This window comes from Eulemur rufifrons, chromosome 27 (genome assembly GCF_041146395.1).
Source record: "Eulemur rufifrons isolate Redbay chromosome 27, OSU_ERuf_1, whole genome shotgun sequence".
Taxonomy (NCBI): domain Eukaryota; kingdom Metazoa; phylum Chordata; class Mammalia; order Primates; family Lemuridae; genus Eulemur; species Eulemur rufifrons.
In genome coordinates, this window is record NC_091009.1 from 15874781 (window position 1) to 15895760 (window position 20980).

Consider the following 20980-nt stretch of genomic DNA (forward strand, 5'->3'; position numbering starts at 1 on the left):
AGGCTAGGAGAGGCAGGTAGATGACTCATGGTGGATCTAGAATTCTGGTTCGAGTCTCTCTCCTTTTAATGGTTATTCTTTTCTCACTGTACGCAGGGCTGAAATAGTACGACATGCTGTCGCTCCACTGGTACCCAGAGGCTGAGAAGTTGTGTTAACATAGAAAAAGCATCCATGAGAGCTCGGGTTTTGGTAGGAAAGGAGGGCTCATTTCATTTGTAGACAACTTTCCTTTCAGCCCATCTTGGTAGAGTATCGTGTGGGGGGCGCAGGGGGCTGCTTTTGCAGAAGCTATTGAAGGGCTGGGGGCAAAAGACTCTTCCAAAGGGGGGGTCCCTTTTCCACCCAGTCCCAGGAATGTCTCCCCCCGTTGCCAGTCTCCTAGGGCCACGACTGAAGGGAGTTTTGCAGTGAGGCTCAAAGCGCTGCCCACTCACATATTTCCAGCCCACGGACTTTCCCTACCCAACAAACAGCGTCTAGTGTCACTGCGGTGCCATCTCTTTGGCAGTAACAATACTCTAAAGCCATATCGTAGACAGTCCAGAAGGTCACATTTTTATTAAGTCCCTTACTCATTTGCCATCTGTGTTCTTTTTGAACCTGGCTTAACATGTCCCAAGCTTTGGAGGAGAGGGTGCGTGAGAATTGTGTTGTACCGGTTTCAAGCTAAAGTTCTATGTTCTCTTTAATCCCTGGGGGTTCTGCCATGTCAGGCACCCCCTTAGTCACTGGGTCCACTGTGACTTCCTGGCGCGGAGGGACTCTGCCTCAGGGTCCCAGGAACCACCCCCTCCCATCCCCTCCCACCGTCCCCCAGCCTCGCCTCTTTCCCTCCTGCCCCTGTAGCCTGAGCCTGATGTGTAAACATGTGGAATCTGCCTTGTTGTGTAAGCTTCCTGGTCCCTGAGCTGAGTGACTCAGCACTGAGGTGGTGCCCTGCTCTTTCCCAGCCTCGGGCAGCGTGCTGGCCAGCGCCAGGTCGGCAGCAAACTGGAATGGAAAACAAGGCCTGCTAATGGAGGCCAGCTGGGTAGACTTCGCTTCCCGGTGGTGTCCAGCGAGCCCAGCAAGCCCATGGGAACTGTCCCGGGGCTGCTGCAAACTAACTCACGGGTGGAATTCTCCATCTCCCTTGCCTATTTCCTGTTTCTTCAGTGTTGGCTGAAGGTCACAAAAGGTTCATCTTCAGCAACCCTTTGCTCTGTGGCTGCCACCTTCTGGGTCCCTGTTATAGACTGAATGTTCGTGTCCCCCTAAAAGTCATATTTTGAAGCCCTAACTCCCAGTGCGATGTTAGGAGGTGAGACCTTTCAGAGATGATTTGGTTCAGATAAAGTCACGAGGGTGAGGCCCCCATGATGGGATTAGTGCCCTTATAAAAAGCTGAGAGACACAGCTGAAGAGGAGGAGAGAGAGTGAGAAGGAGGCTGTCTGCAAGTCAGGAAGAGAGCCCTCACCAGTGTCCAACCATGCCGGCACCCTGATCTGGGACTTCTCACCTCCAGAACTGTGGGAAATAAATGTCTGTTGTTCAAGCCACCCAGTCTATGATATGTCGTTATAGCAACTGAGTAGACTAAAACAGTCCCACTGACGTCAGTCCTCACCTTTGAGCCCTAGCGAGGCTCAGGCAGGAAGTAATGCTGGTGCAAGAGGATGTGCTCTTGGGTTTCAACTCAATCTGGACCCAGACTCTCTCTCCTCCGCTCAAGTTTCCCCCATGGAGTAGGAAATTGGTTGGGGCCACTGTCTAGAGAGAGGACAGACTTTAGCTAATTTTGGTCTCACTGCTCCACTCTCATTTACCTCCCATGTGGGCAAGCCATTGTTTTTTCTTTTCATTCCAGGACAGGGACAGGTGCTGGCACCTGCTGACTATGAGACCAGGAGCCAGAAGACCCTGGATTCTAGCACAGCTGCTGCCACTCACCAGGTGTTCAGGGTTAGGCAGCTCACTTTGTGCCGGTTCTTCCCCCATGGTGGGATATGGTACCAAACACGATGGCAATGATCCCTGCCCTCACGGAGCCTGCATTCCAGGGTGAGGAGACAAGTGACAAGGAAACAGGTAAATAAGACAACCACTGACTGAGGAGTGCTCTCACGGAGATAAACAGAATGATGAAATAGGGAGTAACGTGGAGGGCGGGGCAGAGGGTAACTGGGAGGAAGTGATATTTATTTAAAAGCCTCCTGCAAGCTGAGAAGGCACCAGCCCATCAACTAGGAAAGAGCTTTCCGGGCCGAGTTATGAGCTAACAAGTAAAAATGCTTGAAAAAGTATATAGTACTACACAAATAACAAGTTTAATCTAAATAAAACTCCCTTCATTTTCCATGGGTTTATCCCAGTCTTTGATCAGAGGCCGGAGTTGGTACAATTGACTGGCATCTGGAAAGCGCTGTTAGTGACCATCAAGTGACACAGGAGGCCACCCTAGGGCTCCCGATGGCAGGGTGTGGTGGACAGATGAGTGGACTAAGAGTTCTGTTCTCTTTGAGGACATGACAATCCGATCCATACAGAGAAACTCTTTTCCTTTCACAGCCCCACGTCACCAAATGCTTCAGTCCTTTGTCACCCTTCTTTCAACATTCAGCTGGCATTTATAGAGCACGGGCCAGGAAGACAGGGATCCTCCCCTCTTCCAAGCAGGAACGCAGGAGGTGACACTCCCCATGTCCCAGGCCCCACTGAGGCCACTCTCCCAGCCTGTCTACATTTGGGACCCTGTTGGCTACAGGCCACTTTGCTTGCTATTTTGCTCTCTGGCTAGATCCTTTTGGGGAGCCGAGGGGGACATCTAGGGCCCACAGGTTCTCTCTCAGGACAAACGTCCGGAGCCGTGTGGAGTGGTCACACGGCACATCTCCCTCAGGGAATCCCAGGCGCAGAGCTCAGAGACTGGCCAACAAGGTGACCCCTGCTGATGCTCCCTGAGCACGTTTCTTTAGAGCCACCAGACAGCCACAACACTCGGTTTCCACTTGCCGAGCACAGCACCTGATCTGCAGTTCTCTGTCTCTTAATTGTCCCCCTTCGGCTCTGACGTTCTATACCTGTGTGACTTCAGGGGAACAGTGATTTTCAGACTTGATCCAGTGTCAGGCTTCCTTAAGGGCTTGTGAAAATGCACATTCTTGAACCTACTGGATCAGTAGCTCATCGGGTGGAGGATGTAGGCGTTTGCATCTCCCCAGCCATCTGGCTTATTCCTACCCCTCAGTCCTCTCTCTGGTCCTCTGACAGCCCCAGGCCCTTTCTCATCTCAGAGGCTTTGACACTGCTGTCCCTGCTGTCTGAATGTTCTTTCCCTGGGTCCTTAGAAGGATGGCTCTTTCTCATTCTTCAGGTCTCAGCTCAGCGACACCTCCTCAGAGAAGGCTTCTCTGACTTCTTGATTGAAATGTTATTTTGCCCACCACCCTAACTTTACGGATCTCGTTTGTGAATTTACTTATTGTTTATTGTAAGTTCCTCTGGTTCAGGACCTTGTCTCTCTTGAACATGACTCGAGCCACAGTGTTCAGCAGATATTGGTAGAATGAATAAAGTGTGAAAGAGGAGTTCTAAAGACCAGGGGTTCTTGAGCTTCAGCCTGTGACAGAATCACCTGGAAGGCTTTTAAAAACCAGCTTGCTCAATCTTCATTCCCAGAGTTTCTGATTCTGATCATCTGCGGGCAGTGGGGCATTTCTGACAAGTCCCCAGGTGCTGCTGGTCCCCAGGGTGCACTTCGAGAGCCACCGGGCAGGATTAGCCCCAGCTGTGCCGGTGGAAGTGTGTGTGGTCAGTCAGAGAGAGGAGCCTGAGAGGAGGGAGCTCGGGTTGAGAGACAGGAGCAGTGACAGGTACTTGGAAAAGCTCGGGGCTCCAGGACAGTGCAGAGACCTCTTTAATCTCAGAGATCCCAGGCTTCTGAGACAAATGGCTCCTTTTCTGATGAGGAAGTTGTGGTGGAAAAATAGATCCTTCCTTCTTTAGCTGTCAGAATCAGAAGAGCTTAAAGAATGGTTCTTAGGCCCCGAGACTGAACACCCAACACATTCTTGAGTTGCGGAGGTGATCTGTGTTTCTAAACAATCTGGCTTAGCCAGGCTCGGTGGCTCACGCCTGTAATCCTAGCACTCTGGGAGGCCGAGGTGGGTGGATCCTTTGAGCTCAGGAGCTCGAGACCAGCCTGAGCAAGAGCAAGACCCCCGTCTATGCTAAAAATAGAAAGAAATTATATGGACAGCTAAAAACATATATATATATATATATATATATATATATATATAAAAACTGGCACATGCCTGTAGTCCCAGCTACTCGGGAGGCTGAGGCAGGAGGATTGCTTGAGCCCAGGAATTCGAGGTTGCTGTGAGGTAGGCTGACGCCACAGTACTCTAGCCCGGGCGACAGAGTGAGACTTTGTCTCAAAACAAAAACAAACAAAAAAAAACAAACACAATCTGGCTTCCACAATTCCAAAAGATCTAAGTCAGAAAGTGGGAAAAGGAGAGATTTTTATCTTCATCCGAAGATAGCTTTTCCCCAGAGAGTATTCCAAAGAGTCTGGGTTCCATAAGTCGCACCATGACGAAAGCATTCCACGGTCACATGAAGTTCAGAGGTGCGGAAAGCCACACCCCCTTCTTGGGGACCTGAGGTGCACACCTGAGAAGTTTTGTAGTCCAGTAAGTGGTTTAGGATTGTTAAAGCGCAGTCCTGGGAAAAGGGGACCAAAGAGCATTTCTGCTCATGCCAGATACTCTGAGGCACATAGTTAGAGAAGCACTATCTCTGGTATCTTCTCTTCAAAGAGAGGAATTTTGTTTTGTTCTGCATGGACACCGCATGTAGGCATGTCGGGATCCCCAGCTAGGCAGTACAGGAAGTGTCCCGAATGACCTTCCAGGTCTCTTTCCTTCCAGATGTGAAGCTGCCCCGAGGTGTGTGACATTGTTGCTGCCTGGGTGGGGACCTGGGGCTGCTCTTTCATGGGGCAGTTAGGGTGGGTGGAGGAGGAGGAGGAGGAAGCTCTGGGGGTATGTGATAGGCAGTCAGGAAAGAGACAGCCCGGGGAGCACGGACTGGAATTTTCCTCTGGAAATCCTTTCGAACTGAAGCAGATTTGAATGTTGCACTCATGGTCATCGAGATCCCAGGGCTGAGTGATTTTTGTCTTCATTTTCCAGTGACGATGAACATTTCGGTAGTGACCCCAGGCAGTGTGCGGGTGGCCTGTCTGGCTGTGGTGATGGAAAGAGAAGGAAGCTCCTCCCCAGGCCCCTCAGCAAAACCTGCTTTTCACTTCTGCCTGTTGGTGGAAGAGGAGGGACACAAAAATGTTCCTGTGTTCTGCCTTTTCTTTTTTCTTTTCTTTCTTTTTTTTTTTTTTTAAGACAGAGTCTCACTCTGTTACCTGGGCTAGAGTGCCATGGCTTCAGCCTAGCTCACAGCAACCTCGAACTCCTGGGCTCAAGCGATCCTTCTGCCTCAGCCTCCCGAGTAGCTGGGACTACAGGCATGCGCCACCATGCCTGGCTAATTTTTTCTATATATTTTTGGTTGTCCAGATAATTTCTTTCTTTTTTTTAGTAGAGACAGGGGTTTCACTCTTGCTCAGGCTGGTCTCGAACTCCTGACCTCAAGCGATCCTCCCGCCTTGGCCTCCCTGAGTGCTAGGATTACAGGCGTGAGCCACCGCGCCCGGTCTGTCTTTTCTTAATTAAACACTTCTCAGCATCTTATTATATTTTTTTAACAAAACATCCATTTTGGGCAAATGGACAATATTTTCATTAATCATCCTAGTGACGCTGCAGACCATGTTTTTAGATTAAGAAGCAGAGGCTGGGAGGCCAAGACATTTTTCTGGGGCAGGAGCAGGGAAGAATGCATTGTCTTGTCACCTAGCCCACTCGAGACCTCTGATGCCTCCAGGCAAGCTACTGGGGTCACACATTTCACACTGAATAAGCAAACTGGAAGTGATAGCCAGGTGAGGTCAGAGTCACGGCTGAGGATGGAAAGGCTCTTATGCAGCACCCGCCCCCAGCAACCAACCAGCTCAAAAAGGCATGGCTTTGTTTGTGTTTTTCATTTTATTTCTGAAGGCTTTTCTCTTTCCCTTCCTCCCTCCTTCCTCCCTCCTTTTCTCCCTAGGAGAACGGAAAGGATAACAAAGCATGACCACATTGGAGAGAGGTGAGGGTAGAAAGCCATCGGAGTCCCCATCTGGCAGAAAGGAGAGAGCTTCCCTTTCTGCCACACAGTACTCGCCATAAAATGTCAACACAAAGAGGGACCTCAGGGATTATCCTGGTCCGTCCCTCCTAAGAAGGTGGAGGCCAGAGGTTAAGCTCCTGCACAGGACTCCTAATCATAGCTGCACCTCTTCCCATGACTCCTGGCTAGAAGGGAGAGCATTATTTGTTACGTAATTTCCAGAGTTCTACCGGAGCTCTGCTGGAGTCTGTCTGAAGTTTGGCTTGATGGGGCACTTTTTGGAACCTTTAAGCTGGGACACCTTCTGGTGGCTCTATTTGTGGGCTGGCTGAGGTGGGGATGAGCTGACCTCAGCGTGCAAAGAAAGGCTGTTCATCTATGCTGAAACAGGTCTGATGCTCTTCTGAGCACTTGACGAAAATTTGTATAGAATGTCTGAGGCCCCTATGATGGAGAAAGAGCGAAACTAAACAAGATGTGGAATAGCCCACCCGGTGAGAAGCCCCCGAACTCTGACATCACCGGGACCCCTGTGTAACTCCAGCTCTCGGGTCTATGACTTCTGTATTCTTCATGAGGTGATGGCTGAGTTTAAATTCTGGGCTTCTCGGCCACGCTGTGAAAAAAGTCTGCCCTATGGAGGATGGCCGCCATGTTGTTCAGGGTCTGTGGTTGCCTTCAAACCTACCCATCCATTTCCTCCTTCAGGGAGGCTCTCCTGCTCACAGTTTCCGGTCATGTGATGCTATGAAGCCACGGATGCAGAGTATGGCAGTGTGTGCTCTGGGTACTTTACTCCTTATTCTTGCGACAGAGACGTCTTCTATTGTATGGACTTTTTTCCTGGTTGGCAATATTATCAAGTATCAATTATTTGTTAATCATATTCTTAAAGTTAATATGTATTGACAGGAACTGGCTGTTAATTGGATGTGTGATTACACTGATAAAAATGATCTTTCATGTGGCGTCCAGGGAAAGAGTGATGGGGAGGGCAGGAGGATGAAAGCAAGAAAAAGGAAAGGGGGCAGAGAGAGAGAGAGAGAAAAAAAATTCTACAGGTTACAGAGTGTTGCTGTTGTCATCTCTAAAATCTTGGCCAAGTCCTCATCTAATTACGTGTGTTGTTTTCTCTGGATGCTAAGTGACAACTTGAGCTAAGAGTTAGAAAGTATAGGAAAGTGTATTTCCCCCAGTAGAGACATACATATGTGTTTTACAGCCTTGGAGTGAATCCTCAAGACAGGACTCACACTGTGTAGGACACAACTTGACCCCTCCCTCAGTCACAGCCACTCAGAGGGCGGCCACCAGGAACCTGATGTTACTAAGGAAACAGGACCATCAAATCCTAGCATTGGGACGATCTGGGAGGTCACCTCATCCTCCCTCCTGCCTTCTAGCTCTCAGACAATAGGGACTCTGGTGGGCAGGGGAGCTCCTTCCTCTGACTTTGTCCTAAATATCACAGAAATGAGGAGGAGTTCCCGGCCACCAAGTTGCTATCTGTCTATTGTAGTGTTTACATTTAAGAGACCCCAGCGCATGGATAAGACTGATTAATATTATCAAGAGCGCAGAGTGCTGTGTGAGACACCGTGCTGATGACTTGCAACCCATCTGACCTCATTTTCTGCAGCAGCCCTATGAGGTAGGTCAATGAAAATACCAACACATAAAAAGGCGAATAATTCACTCTAGACCACAGTTAGCATAGCTGGGGCTCAGACTCAAGTCTGCCTGATTTCACATCTCAAACTATTTATTTTTTATTTATTTATTTATTTTTTTTTTGAGACAGAGTCTCACTCTCTCACCCTGGGTAGAGTGCAATGGCTTCATCACAGCTCACTGCAACCTCAAACTCCTGGGCTCGAGTGATCTTCCTGCCTCAGCCTCTAGAGTAGCTGGGACTACAGGTGCACACCATTATGCCTGGCTAATTTTTCTATTTTTAATAGAGACAGGGCTATTGCTCTTGCTCAGGCTGGTCTTGAACTCCTTACCTCATGCGATCCTCCTGCCTCCACCTCCCAGAGTGCTAGGATTATAGGCGTGAGCTACCACGCCCAGCTGAAACTCTTAACTAGTACTATTTTGCTCCCACATTTGCAAGAAAGCCTTGCTATTATAAAATAGCTCCCTTTATATGCTATATAATTGGTTTTGACTTAGAAGTCAAAAGGTATTTTCCTTGGAAGTAATAAGACATTCATAATTAGGGTTGACAGATTTAGCAAATAAAAGTACAGGGTACCCAGTACATTTGAATTTCAGATAGACAACAAATAATTTTTTAGTGTGTGTGTCTCAAATATTTTTAGGATAATTATGCCCAAAATATTACATGGGACATACTTAAAACTATAAAAATTATCTTGTCTGAAATTCAAATTTATTGGACATCTTGTATCTTATGTGACATCCATATTCACAATGAATGAGACCAAGTTAGCCAGTTTGTCTCTCTGTAGGCCACTTGGCCTTGCTCTTTCATGGCTGAGCACTCTCTGCCCGAACTTCTTCATCTAAGGCCCCCGTAAGCCCCCTCAGTCCAGGTTTCTAGAAGTGAGACGCGAGTCTGTTTGGCCCAATCAGCACTGTGCTTTCCCACCTCAGAATCTCCCTCCCTGTAGATTGCAGCTGCTGCTTGCGCAAGACTGAATGATCTGAAAGCCCCAGAAAGACAGACCCCCAAGAAGTACCAGTGAATTTTTAAGATCTTCGAATAGTCAACTAGGGTATTGTTCAGAATTTTATCTGAGATTAAGCTTTTGATGATTGCTGAGTGGCTTTTTCGAATGTGCTTATCTGTTGTTGACAAATGCAAGTGATTTACACACCCCCATCTCCAGTCTGTAAGAAAGTCACCGAATAATGCGGCCCTGGGCAGCTAGAATTGTATCTATTTTGAATTGGTATTGTTCTAAATGTACCTGTGGTGGTGGTCAGTAAAAAGGGGTGACCTGTTGAAAATCTTACAACTCAATGGCAAAGTTGAAATTCAAATTCAAGACACCTGATTTCTAGATCGCTGCTGTCCAGGCACGAGATTAGATCCCACAGCCTGACTGAGATTACATATGGCGCGTGCATACAATATTATCAGAATGCTGTGGCGCTCCAGCTGATTAGAATTTTCTGTCCTTACTAATTCTTGGAAAAGTGTCCCAGCATCAACTAAAAGGCCAGTTCTGATTTAGAAAAAAGCAGACCCTTTGAATTCAATATGAGGGTGTGGTTGTGACACCTTGGAGCAAAACCACAAATAAATTAAACTTAAAAAAAAAAAAAAAGCTGTGGCCAGGAACACCACTATGGATTAACCTTGAAAGTGAACTGTGTAAGGTTAACAAGGAGGTACAATCAGGTTCCCAGGTTAGTAGCTGAAGCCTTGATGATTGTCCAAAGGCTGTCTAAATTGGTTTTTAAACTCAGCTATTGACATCTCTTTTCCATAACCTTTCTTCCTACATCCATCCTTCTCTTGGTTTCTCCCTCGCATCCATTCATATCTTGGGTTTGGTGAAGAGGTACCATCCACTTCCCCTGAGAGTCTCTTTGGGGCTAGGCTTTAGGTCATGGGCCCCTAGCGCTCACACTGCGTGCCCTCCGCAATGCCCAGTGAAGGCATATGGGGAAGTGTCAGAAAGGAAATGGGCCTGAACTGGAGAGAAAGTCAGGCTGCCTTCCCAGGGAGCCACTGAGTGTTTATGGAGAGCCAGGCTTAGGACTTACACCCATTGCAGAGAAGGTTTTGTGGTCCAGGCTGTTTTGCATTAGGCTGTGTCTTTCTATCTCCTGAGTCCATGCAGTGTTGGTTCCTGGCCTAGGCAGGGACGATCTTGCAGTAGGAGAGACTGCAAACCAAGCCAAACAGGGCACTTTTCTTCCTTTAGAGTTACTGTGATTCAGCCAGTTCCAAGATTTGAGCTCAGCCTTATTGATTCAGTTCTAGGAAATGCCATCTCTTAGGAGTACTTATTTCTGGGCAGCAAAAGTGCTATTAATTCTATTTTAGTGTACTTGCAGTGTGGCTGGGCTCCCGTTACCCCTCACCCCTGGTGCAGGGAGAAGGGGAAGGGATCAGACATTTGCTGCCAGTAAATCCACCCTCTTTTTTGTGTCTGCCTGTTGCCCCAGCTCATGGTCACACCCTCACCCCACACGTACACACCACATCTCTGCCTTAGTTTTCAAGCCATTACACAATTTAATGCTTACGCGAACTTTCATATACAATCTAGTCTTTGTGTCAAGTGTACACAGAGGCCCAACATTTGCCTAGAGTAAACAAAAAAGTCTTATTAGGAAATTCATTCCTGGGGATCTTATGTCTTAAGCTGGACCAGTGCCTTTTGTTGTTGCAGTTGTTTTTATAACGACACGCACACAGGCTTGCCTTTCTGACTCCTTATTTTGAATGCATTGTTGGTCGGCACCCACCCCTAGAATAAATTTCTACCCTTCCAATCAGTGGAACAAATTCACATGCCAGTTTAGGCTGATTCACCTGTTCAGTGCTGTGAGTGATTTGAATAGGGCCACCTCCTCCTCAGCACTTCTTTGGCCCCAATTCTCAGGAACACTCTTCTCAGGAATGTGGTCCTGGCAAGGGAGCTTGCAAATTCCTTGTGGATTTCAGGAGTATATAATCTCGGGCAGAAAGAGAGGAGAGAGGCATTTGCTGGCTTGAAATTCCATGTAGACAGGGACCCAGCTCTCAAAGCCATGTATCCGCCCTTATCTCTCACCTGACCTTCATACATACGTCTTAAACTACCTGCGAGACTTCCACTGGATGAATTTAACCCCTAAACCAGTTCTCCTGGTATTCCTATCCTAGGGACTGACACTAGCTAGACTTCTGCTCCCTGTCATATCATTCGTCCAGTGGAAATGTATTGCTCTCTTAATATGTTCTAGGCACTGAGCCATGTGCTGGGGGTACAGCCCCTGTCAACAAGAAATTCATAATCTAGGAGTCAGGTAAAAATTGGAGAAATACACTGTATGATGTCATCAGAGGGATAAGTACAAGAAGCACATACAAGATGCAAGACATAGAGAAAGCACGGCAGAGGGGCTGACTGGGAGATGGAATAAGAGGAAAGCCTTCTTGGAGGAGCTGGTCCCTAGGAGGAGTTTTGAAAGACAGATGGGGCCAGGTGCAGTATGGTGTGCACCTGTAGTCTCAGCTACTCAGGAGGCTGAGGCAGGAGGATCACTGGAGCCCAGGAGTTCGAGGCTGTAGTGCGCCATGATCATGCCTGTGAATAGCCACTACACTCCAGCCTGGGTGACGTTGCAAGACCGTGTCCCACCCCCGCAAAAAGAAACAAAGGAAAGTAAAAAAATAAAAAAAGAAAGAAATGGGAATGGAATTCCCATGACAGATAAGAGAGGTATGGTTATTTGCATTGGGAACTGCTTATAAAAGGTATGCGTATGTGAAACTAAATAGCATATCTGAGAAAACATGAGCAGTTTGATATTTATACAGTGAAAAGTGCGAGGCAAGGGAGATTTGGCAGGAGGTGAACCTGGAGTAGCAGGTACGAGCCAAATCATAGGGGGTTTGTATAACAAGAGCAATAATAGCTGTAATTTACAAAGTGTATTTAACCACAAGACCACTAGTGCTCAGTCCGTCCTGTGTTATTATTTTATTTTTACTTTTTTTTTTTGAGACAGAGTCTCACTCTGTTACCAGGGCTAGAGTGCTGTGGAGTCAGCCTAGCTCACAGCAACCTGAAACTCCTGGGCTTAAGCAATCCTCCTGCCTCAGCCTCCCGAGTAGCTGGGACTACAGGCACGCACCACCATGCCCGGCTAATTTTTTCTATTTTTAGTAGAGATGGGGTCTCACTCTTGCTCAGGCTGGTCTTGAGTAAGCTAGCGCAGGGTACATTAGCGCGCAGTACGTCCCTCCGTTTGTGCGCATCACTACTTCAATTGGAGGATGGGTCAGGATCACAATAAAAGCCAATCATGGCAAACCATCCCCCTCGACAGTGATTGGTTTAAAAACCAAGGCCAGTCCATCAAGTGATGAAAGGATAAATAAAATGTGGTATATCCTTATGCTGGAATATTATTCAGCAATAAAAAGAAATGAAATATTGGTACATGCAACAACATGGATGAACCCTGAAAACATTATGCTAAGTGACAGAAGCCAGTCACTAAGGACCATAGTTGTATGATTCCATCTATATGAAATGTCCAGAATAGACAAGTCCACAGGGCAGAATGCAGAGTGGTGGCTGCCTAGGGCTGAGGGGGATGGGGGGGTTGAAGGATGACGGCTAAAGGGTGGAGTGTTTCTTTCGGAGATAATATTTTAAAAGTGATTGTGGTGATGGTGAATATACTAAAAGCCCTAGCATTGCATGGTTCAAAGGGTGAATTTTATGGTATGTGAATTATATTTCAATAAAGCTGCTCAAAAAAAAGGTCAAAGCCAACAGTCCCGTGGAGGAAAAAGAACGCGGTGCAGGGCGAAGTCTGGGCGCTGTGGGCTGGGAGGGAAGCGCAGGGAAGTGGTCTCTACTCCTGTTTGCAGGGTGGGAGACCAGGAGGAGGCGGCTGAGCCACAGATGGCGGGGCAGGACCCGCCTGCTGGGGGAGGTGGCTGAGCCTGGTTGATGTGCGGTGCTGAGGGCAGCGGAGACGGTTTCTCCTTCCACAGTAGTTCCTTCCCTGGGCTTCCCAGGCCTCCTCACCTGCTTCCTCACCACCCTCCCACTCGCTGCGAATCCTCTTTAGCAATGTCCAGTCTGAGCCTTTCAGTTCCCTACTTCAAATCCCCTGGGGGCCTGTCACTGCCTGCAGGGTGAGGCCCAGCTCACCATGCTCCTTTGCTGGCACCCAAAGCCCTCCACGGTGTGGGCCCTCCCACCCCTCTGGTTCCGTCTCCCACATGTGCCCACAGCCACACCGAGTGACTTGCTGTCCCACACCTCTGTGTCTCCCGGTGCAGAAATACCTGCCTGGAGTGCCCATCCCCTCGTCTGTCTCCCCAGCCTGCAACCAGCCCTTCAGGACGGCTCACCTGTCACCTCCTCCAGGAAGCTGTGGATTTCTCCATCTGGGCTGCGGGGCCCTCTCTGGTATTGCTAGGAGGCTTTGTGTACATTCTGCTATGGGATCCGGACACTGGTTATCACTCCTTTCTCATGCTGGTTCCAACTCGCAGTGTGGATGCTTCCTGCTTGACCCTGGGCACGTTACGGGACCTTTCACTACCTCAGTTTACTAATGCATACAAGTGGGTGAAAACAACCAGGTGTACTTACCATCAAATTAGTATTAACAGATCATCGGGTGTCGGGCAGGTGGGAGGAAGGAGGAGGGGATGGGTATATTCACTCCTAATGGGTGCGGTGTGCACCGGCTGGGGGATGGACAAGCTTGAAGCTCTGACTCGGGTGGGGCAAGGGCAATATACATAACCTAAGCATTTGTACCCCTGTAATATGCTGAAATAAAAAAAAGTTTTAAAAAAATTTACGATTTTAACCATTAAAAAAGGGGGGTGAAAACAATATCTTCTTCATAAATGTGCTATGAAGATTAAAGATATTAAAAATACTAAAAACACATTAAATCATATATTATATATTTTTATAGATAAATATATTAAAAACATTAAACGTTCAAATGCTTTGTACATTTCTGTAGCACATAAATGTGGCTGTTATTCTGGCTGTTAGTATTGATCACCCACGCTAGACTATAAGTGTCTTGCGGGCGGTGATGTACTCAGCATCTAGTACACTGCCTGGCGCCTGGTAGGCACTTAGTAGTATCTGGGTCTATGTCTCCCGCTTTTCTTCCAGGTTGGTTTTGCCACTTCAAGTCCTTGGCACTCACAAAGGCTTGGTGGAGCTTTAACACAATTTTATATATATGTGTACGTATATTTATACACACGCACACACACACACACACACACACACACACTTTTTCTTAGTTAAGGTGAAAAGAAAAGAAAAAAAGAGTTTTTACATTTACTTGTACATTTCTCAGCCCTGGGCCATGCATGGTTTAGCCCCCAGGGGACTGGCTGGGAGTTACTTCTGTGATAAGAGAGCGCTGGTGCCTGCCCTGGTCTTTCTCACTGGTCCACCTCCCTTGCTTCATGCAGAGATCTCTTCCTGCTTTCTTTGCCTCCTCGGTCCACTCCTGGGCTTCTGATTTTCAAAGAATGTGGTGGTGTGGGGGAAGAGGAATTTGCTTGGGGGGAAAGACAACTTTCTGAGACAGTCCCAGAACAGATGAAGAAAGATGAGGTTTTATACTTTGTCTAAGGGCCTGGAGGCGAGAAGGCTTTATCTGAACAGGAGTATCCTCTTGATCTCAGAAGGCAGAGGCGGCATTCATTCCTCTCCACGTTTTTGCTGGAGCGTTTGGACGTCCTGGGAATAGGGGGTTCATTCATCAGATGAGGGTTCAGGTGGGCGGGGAGCTTAGCCTAGATGCAGTCATTACTGTGGGTATATTTTCCAAACCTCAAACAGGACAAACTATGGCTCACAAGAATTGTTTTTGTCCTGACTTGAGATTTTATTTATGTAGAAAGTCATGCAAAGAGACAAAACAATGAAATGGCATTAAATGAATCATCTTTATTAAAGACTTAGACCAAAAAAAAGGGTAGTCAAAAATATTTTAGTGTTTGTAATGTTTCACAACAAAGAAGGTTTCATTCAAGTCTTTTGCTCACTTTTGCACTGGCTTGTCTTTTATTTTTTACTCACTGATTTCTAAGAATTCTTTAAGAATTCTGGCTATGATTGCAAATATATTTTCTTACTCAGTGGCTTGCTTTTTAATTCTTTTAATGGTGTCCTTTGATGAACAGAATATTTAAATTGTAATGAAAGTCTCCATTATTACTTATTTTCCTTCATGGATAGTTTTGTGTGTGTTCTATTTAATAAGGCTTTTCCAGGCCAATGGCATGTGTCTGTAGTTCCAGCAACTCGGGAGGCTGAGGCAGGAAGATCGCTTGAGCCCAGGAGTTTGAGGCCATAGTACACTGTATGAGCCTGTGAGCCTGTGAATAACCCCTGCACTCCAGCCTGGGCAACACAGTGAGGCCATGCCTCTAAAAAGAAAAAAAGAAGTTTTTGCTTATACCACGTATTATAACAATGATAGTCTATGTTTTCTTCTAGAAGCTTTATCACAAAAGAAGATGTCTAGATGCCTAATAAACATACCAACCTGCAAACCAAGGGTTTCCGTAAGACCCGTCTGGAATTCCGTGAAAGGGTAAACGTCACTTTGGAGGGCTATAAAAATGGATTGGTCTGTTTCCAGAACACAGCGCCCAGTGAATTGAAAGCAGAGGTGTTTTCCAAGACAGACAATTGGTATTTAAGAGAGAGAGAGAGAGAGAGCGAGAGAAAGAAATTAGGAAAGTATAAAACAGCTGTAGAAATGTCATTTCTTGAAATTGCACTCTTTCTCCTTGCTGCTGTTTCGAATCTGCTGACTCCTGGACCCACATAAATTTGTCCTCTGTTCTTACTACTGTACTGAAACTGCCCAGCCTGAGTCACCCATGACTCCCTTTTGCAAACCCAGCAGCTTCTTTTTGGTGCCCTGAGTTCTGGAAACACCAATCCATTTTTATAACTCTCCATAGTGACGTTTACCCTTTCACAGAATTCCAGGTGGGCCTCGTGAGGGCCTATGATTTGAAGGGTTTGCACCCTGCATTTTTATTCTCTTGATCCTCTTCTCCAGGGGAGGAGAAACTTTTGCACCTCTTTTCTCCATGACTTTGGGGACAGTGTTCATTCAAGTTTCTTCTTTTTCGCATCTTTAGTTCGCTTCCCTTGTTTTGCGTCCCATTAAATGCTAGTATTCCCTTGAGTGCTGTCATTTTTTTCCTTCCATACTTGTTAAATAATGTGCTTTACTCTCATGCATCGTTTACTGATAATTCTTAAAATGTATATTTCCAGGCCCTATGTCTTCTTTTCCTTATTATTTCTCGGGGCCTGCTGTTTTCATCTGAACTGGCTCAGCTGGGAAAAATATGACTTGGACCTTGAGTATCAGTAATTGCTCTGGATGACCTAAAATCGTGTCATATGCCACAAGTCAAATAATAAATTAATTATGCCCAAGTATCCTCCTCATGCCCAGTTAAACAGCTACTCCGCCACCATTTCCAGTCTCACTGTCCCAGTTAATGGCATCAACATCTGTCCAGGGACCCACTCCAGAAACCTGAGATTCATCCTTGAACTTGTTCCTCTCCTTCCCTAAGAGTTCGACACGTCATGAAGTCCTGCTAACTTTATATCCAGGATCTTTCTTCCTACCACACTTCTCTATCACTCATGACTTGTTCTGTTCTTGACATCCAGGCTTTCTTCGTGCCAGTGTGTCCCTCCGTGTCGCTACCGATGACCACCTTTAAAGCACACATCTGATGATCTCTTTCCCCGTTTTAAAATCTGTGACGACTCCCCATCACCTCCAGGATAACGTGTCATCCCCTGACTGTGGCAAGAGGGTCCTCCACAGTCTAGTCCCAGTTATTTTCCGGAGTCTGCTCCTACACGCCTTCTCTGATGGAACATGCTGTGCATGTCCTTGTTATTTTCCTGTTCCTCTCTTCCCACCTACCCAGCTTTCCTCACTCTTTGAAGCTTCCTAGGCCAAAGCTGTCTCCTTCCTGCGACTTTTCCTGATGCTCTTCAATACCCCAATAAGACACATTATCCCCTTGGTCCCCCGGCACTTGGACATACCTCTGTCACAGCCATTATTGCATTGTTTATAACAATTTGCCTTTTTGTTTGTCCCTCTCACAGGGACCCTACCTTCCTCATTACCATAATCCCAAAGCACTTGGCACTCAAAGACATATATATTGTAATGCTTCCTCCCTCTCTTCATTCTGATCCCTCTCTAGTCAACTGACCGAAGCTATACACAAAACCCAACTCCTATTTTTTCCCAGCTGAGCCAGTTCAAATGGACACAGCAGGCCTTGAGGAGTAGTCATAAGAATGGAAGATCAAGGGCTGAGAGGACAAAGAGCACATTGAGTTTGTAAGTAGGGTTGACTGGAATTGCATCAGCCCCAATTCTTGATCAGAAAATGACAGTAATGCGGTGTAGCCAAATCCTGTCTTACACGTTCCAAGTGTAGCCTGGCTGGTGTTAACAACATGGTGAATGAGCCACGTGTTGTCCGTGTTTGGTGGTGAGCGTGTTTTGGTGATAGAGGGGAAGGCATTATCTCTATCTGAGAGGTGGGAAGCAGGGCTGGAATTGGACTATGGACCCGCTAATGCAGGGCTGGCCGGTCTTTTCTGGAAAGGGCTGGGCAGTAAGTATTTTAGGTTTTATAGGCCATACATCTCTGCTGTACCTGCTCAACTCTGTTGTTGGAGCAGAAACCAGCCATAGCAGGTCTATAAATGAATGAGCATGACGGTGCTCCAGAAAATCTTTATTTATGGACACTGAAGTCTGAATTGCATGCATTTTTCACGTGGCAGGAAACAGTCTTCTTCTTTTTGATTTTTTTTTTTCCTTAATGATTTAAAAATGTAAAACCCACTGTTGGCTCTTGGGCTACGTGTGCAACAGGCAGGATGTGGCCTGCAGGTGCCCTAGTTACCCCCTGCTCTAATGCTGTATTTAGAGTGGAGTCCTAGGGAGGGTGTTGACCTGGTGGCGCCGTCAGCGTAGCACACAGGCCCCGTCATTCACGTCGTGGGACGACTGTGTGAGGGAGGAACCGCTGTCAGTCCCACTCTGCAGTGTTCAAGCTGCTCACCCAGCGTGCCACTGTCAGCGTCAGGGTGTCATGTTCTCACCATTGTACCGTACTGCCTCCCATAGCAAAGTATCATGGCCATGGAAACCATGTGTGATGGGTTATGTTTTTCAAGAACACAAACGTTTTTAATCAAAAAGAGGTCAATTTTGAAAATTGAGGACAAGGAGGACTGAAGGACAGACACTGTCATATCCAGCTGCGGGAAGATCAGCCCAGAGTCCCCCGAAGACTTAATAAGCTTGCCTGAATTTGTTATCTAGTTCTCTCCCCAGGAATTTGGAGGAATGCAGATAATCCTCTCACCCTCCAGAAAGACCCTCCCCAGACTATCTCCCCACCCACCCGCCACCAACACACACACACACACAAATACACATGCACATTTCTTAGTTCTTAGATATGCATATTAAACCACTGCCAAGAAATCTATTTGGCACTCGTATCTAAAGAACAGATGTCAACCCATTGCTGCTTCCGGAGGGTCCTGCCAGACCAATGCCAAGGTGAGCACTGCTCCCTGCGGGAATCTCCCACAACACTTTTGTGCCTGCCCTGTCCCCCCTCTGCTTTCGGTTTCCTCTCCTTGGACCCGCACCCACTCTGGGCCCAGCACTGGGGGCGGCTCAAGGCTCAGACCACCGCAACCGAGTAAGAAGCGTGGGTGCAGTCAGCCACCCTCTCCGTGGTTCTGGGGGGGCTACTCCAAGCTTTGCCTCTCCGCAGCTGCAGGCCGAGCTCAGACAAGCTCAGCTGATGATGATGCAACTCAGTTGGGGGCGGGGCGGGGAGCTGGAGGTTGAGCGAGGGAGATAAGAGAAACACAAGAGGCAGTTAAAAAGTTCTGGCAATGAGTGGAAAGGTCGGAGCTGGAATCTGCCAGTTCCTAAACAGGGAAGTTTCAATTCTTCACCAGAAATCCCCTCCTTGATCCCTCTGCTCTGTTTCCTCCTTCTCTCGGGAATCTTTTTGGAGCTAGCTAGGGGCATGGGGGTGGGTTGGTGCTTAGCTATGGAGCCACTGGCCTCAGTTCTATCCCTGTGCGTGGTTCCTTAGGCCAGTGAGCCTGAGCCACCTCTCCCGTGGGGCTTTCAGCTCACCTTCTGTCCTCAGATGAGGGTACCCACCTTCTGCGGCCGCTGTGCTGGACAGCAGGAGGGAGGGCCTTTGCATGGGGTAGGAGGATCTCAAGGCCTTTGTACCCAGGTCACTCAGCTGTCATCCAGGCTTCTTGAAGGTGATCCCCGTTTGAAAAGCAAATTTAAAAACCTATTTCTCCCACCCACCATGACTAGAGTCACATTTGCTCACAGTAAAAAACTTGAACAGCACAGAAACATACAAGAGAAAAGAAAGCAAAGATCACCCATAATTCTTCAACCTGGAGAAAACCTCTGCTGGCACGTTAGTGTATTTCCTTCCACTCTGTTCAGTGCCCGTCTTTGTCGCCATCTCTGCCCATAACCCAGGCTATCCCACTCCTCCTCCCACGCTGGCATTCTTTGCTGAGTATTTCCCGTTAGAAATTCTCCCAAAGCTGTGATCGACACTTAATGAATTTGCCTTCTAAGACTATGACGCTGTTCTTATCTATGAAATAGTATTGAATTATAATAGTGTTCGCTACGTTAACACCCCACCCAATCACACACACACACACACACACACACACACACTTCTGTCTGAATGTTTACCGGGAAGGCAGGTAGATCAAACACTCACCCTGAGAGGAACAGGCTCCTCAGATGAGATTTTGGGCAGGTGTAGGGCAGGACGCTGGGGGTAGGAAGTAGGCACAGGGGATAGTTTACAGCTACTCGTTTCCCCTCTTGAAACCTTGACTCCTTGACTAGAGAACTTCCTCTGGGACTGAGTGTGAACCAGTTACCTGACAGGTGGGACCAGAGCTCAGAGCTATTCGAGTGTATGTTTTGACGCCCAAGAAAGCAAAATGATTCAACCTGAGCTCTGCAAGAAATAAAACGGGATTGGACAAGGGACTTTTATCTTGTTTTGAGAGTGTCAACATGACACTCCCACATCATCATTAATATTCCTGGTTCCCTGGGTTGCCCCTAATCTGGCACGTGCTCCAGAACGGAATGCACACTTTCCACAGAGACGGTGGGCGGCACAGCCTGTGTGTCCAGTCCCCAGAGGCAGAGCTCTGGGTAGTATTTTGGGTTCTCTGGGGCCAGTGCAGGGTAGGAGAGTGGGGTGCAGGTGGGGAGGACAGCCAGCAGCAGCTGGGGACCCACCTGAAAGAAACCTGACACGAGCAGCAAGGGAGAGTTCCCAAGGAACGGCTCCAAGAGCCCCTCAGCTTCAGGACTAGCGGCTGGATGACACAAGGACTGAGACCGCTCTGGGGAGCAAGGAAGTGAGAGGAAAAATGAGGGTAAAAAGCAAGAAATAGGAGCAGGGCTGGACTACCCAAGAGACAGACTGCTATTCTGGGGAATCCAGAGAACAATGGAACCATCTTTTTTTTTTAAATGGAATCTAATATTTAATATTTCACAGAGAACATCCATGTATTTCCTGGGAGGGGCAGGGCTGAGGTGGAGAAGGGAAAGGTGATCTTTCTCCTTTAGTAATGAGGGCCTTCCTGAATGGGCAGGAAGGAGAAGGGAAAGGAGGGAAAAGGAAAAGAGAAAGATAGATGACAAAGAAAAGAGAAAGAAAAGCAAGTCTGGTGGCCATTTACAAACACGTACTAAGTGTCTGCTGTGTCTTAAGTTCCGTGCTAGGAACTGGGGATACAGAATTAACTTTCAATCCCTGCCTTCAATGAGGAGTAGGATAACACAACAAATGTTCCCTAACCTCCTGCCCACGTGATAGCTTCTGAAGACCTTCATGAAGACCAGATGGTCCTAGGCCAGAGTCACATGGAGACAGAGGCTGTGTCCAGATTTCTGGCTGTGGCCACTGGGCTGACCCCCTAGCTCCCC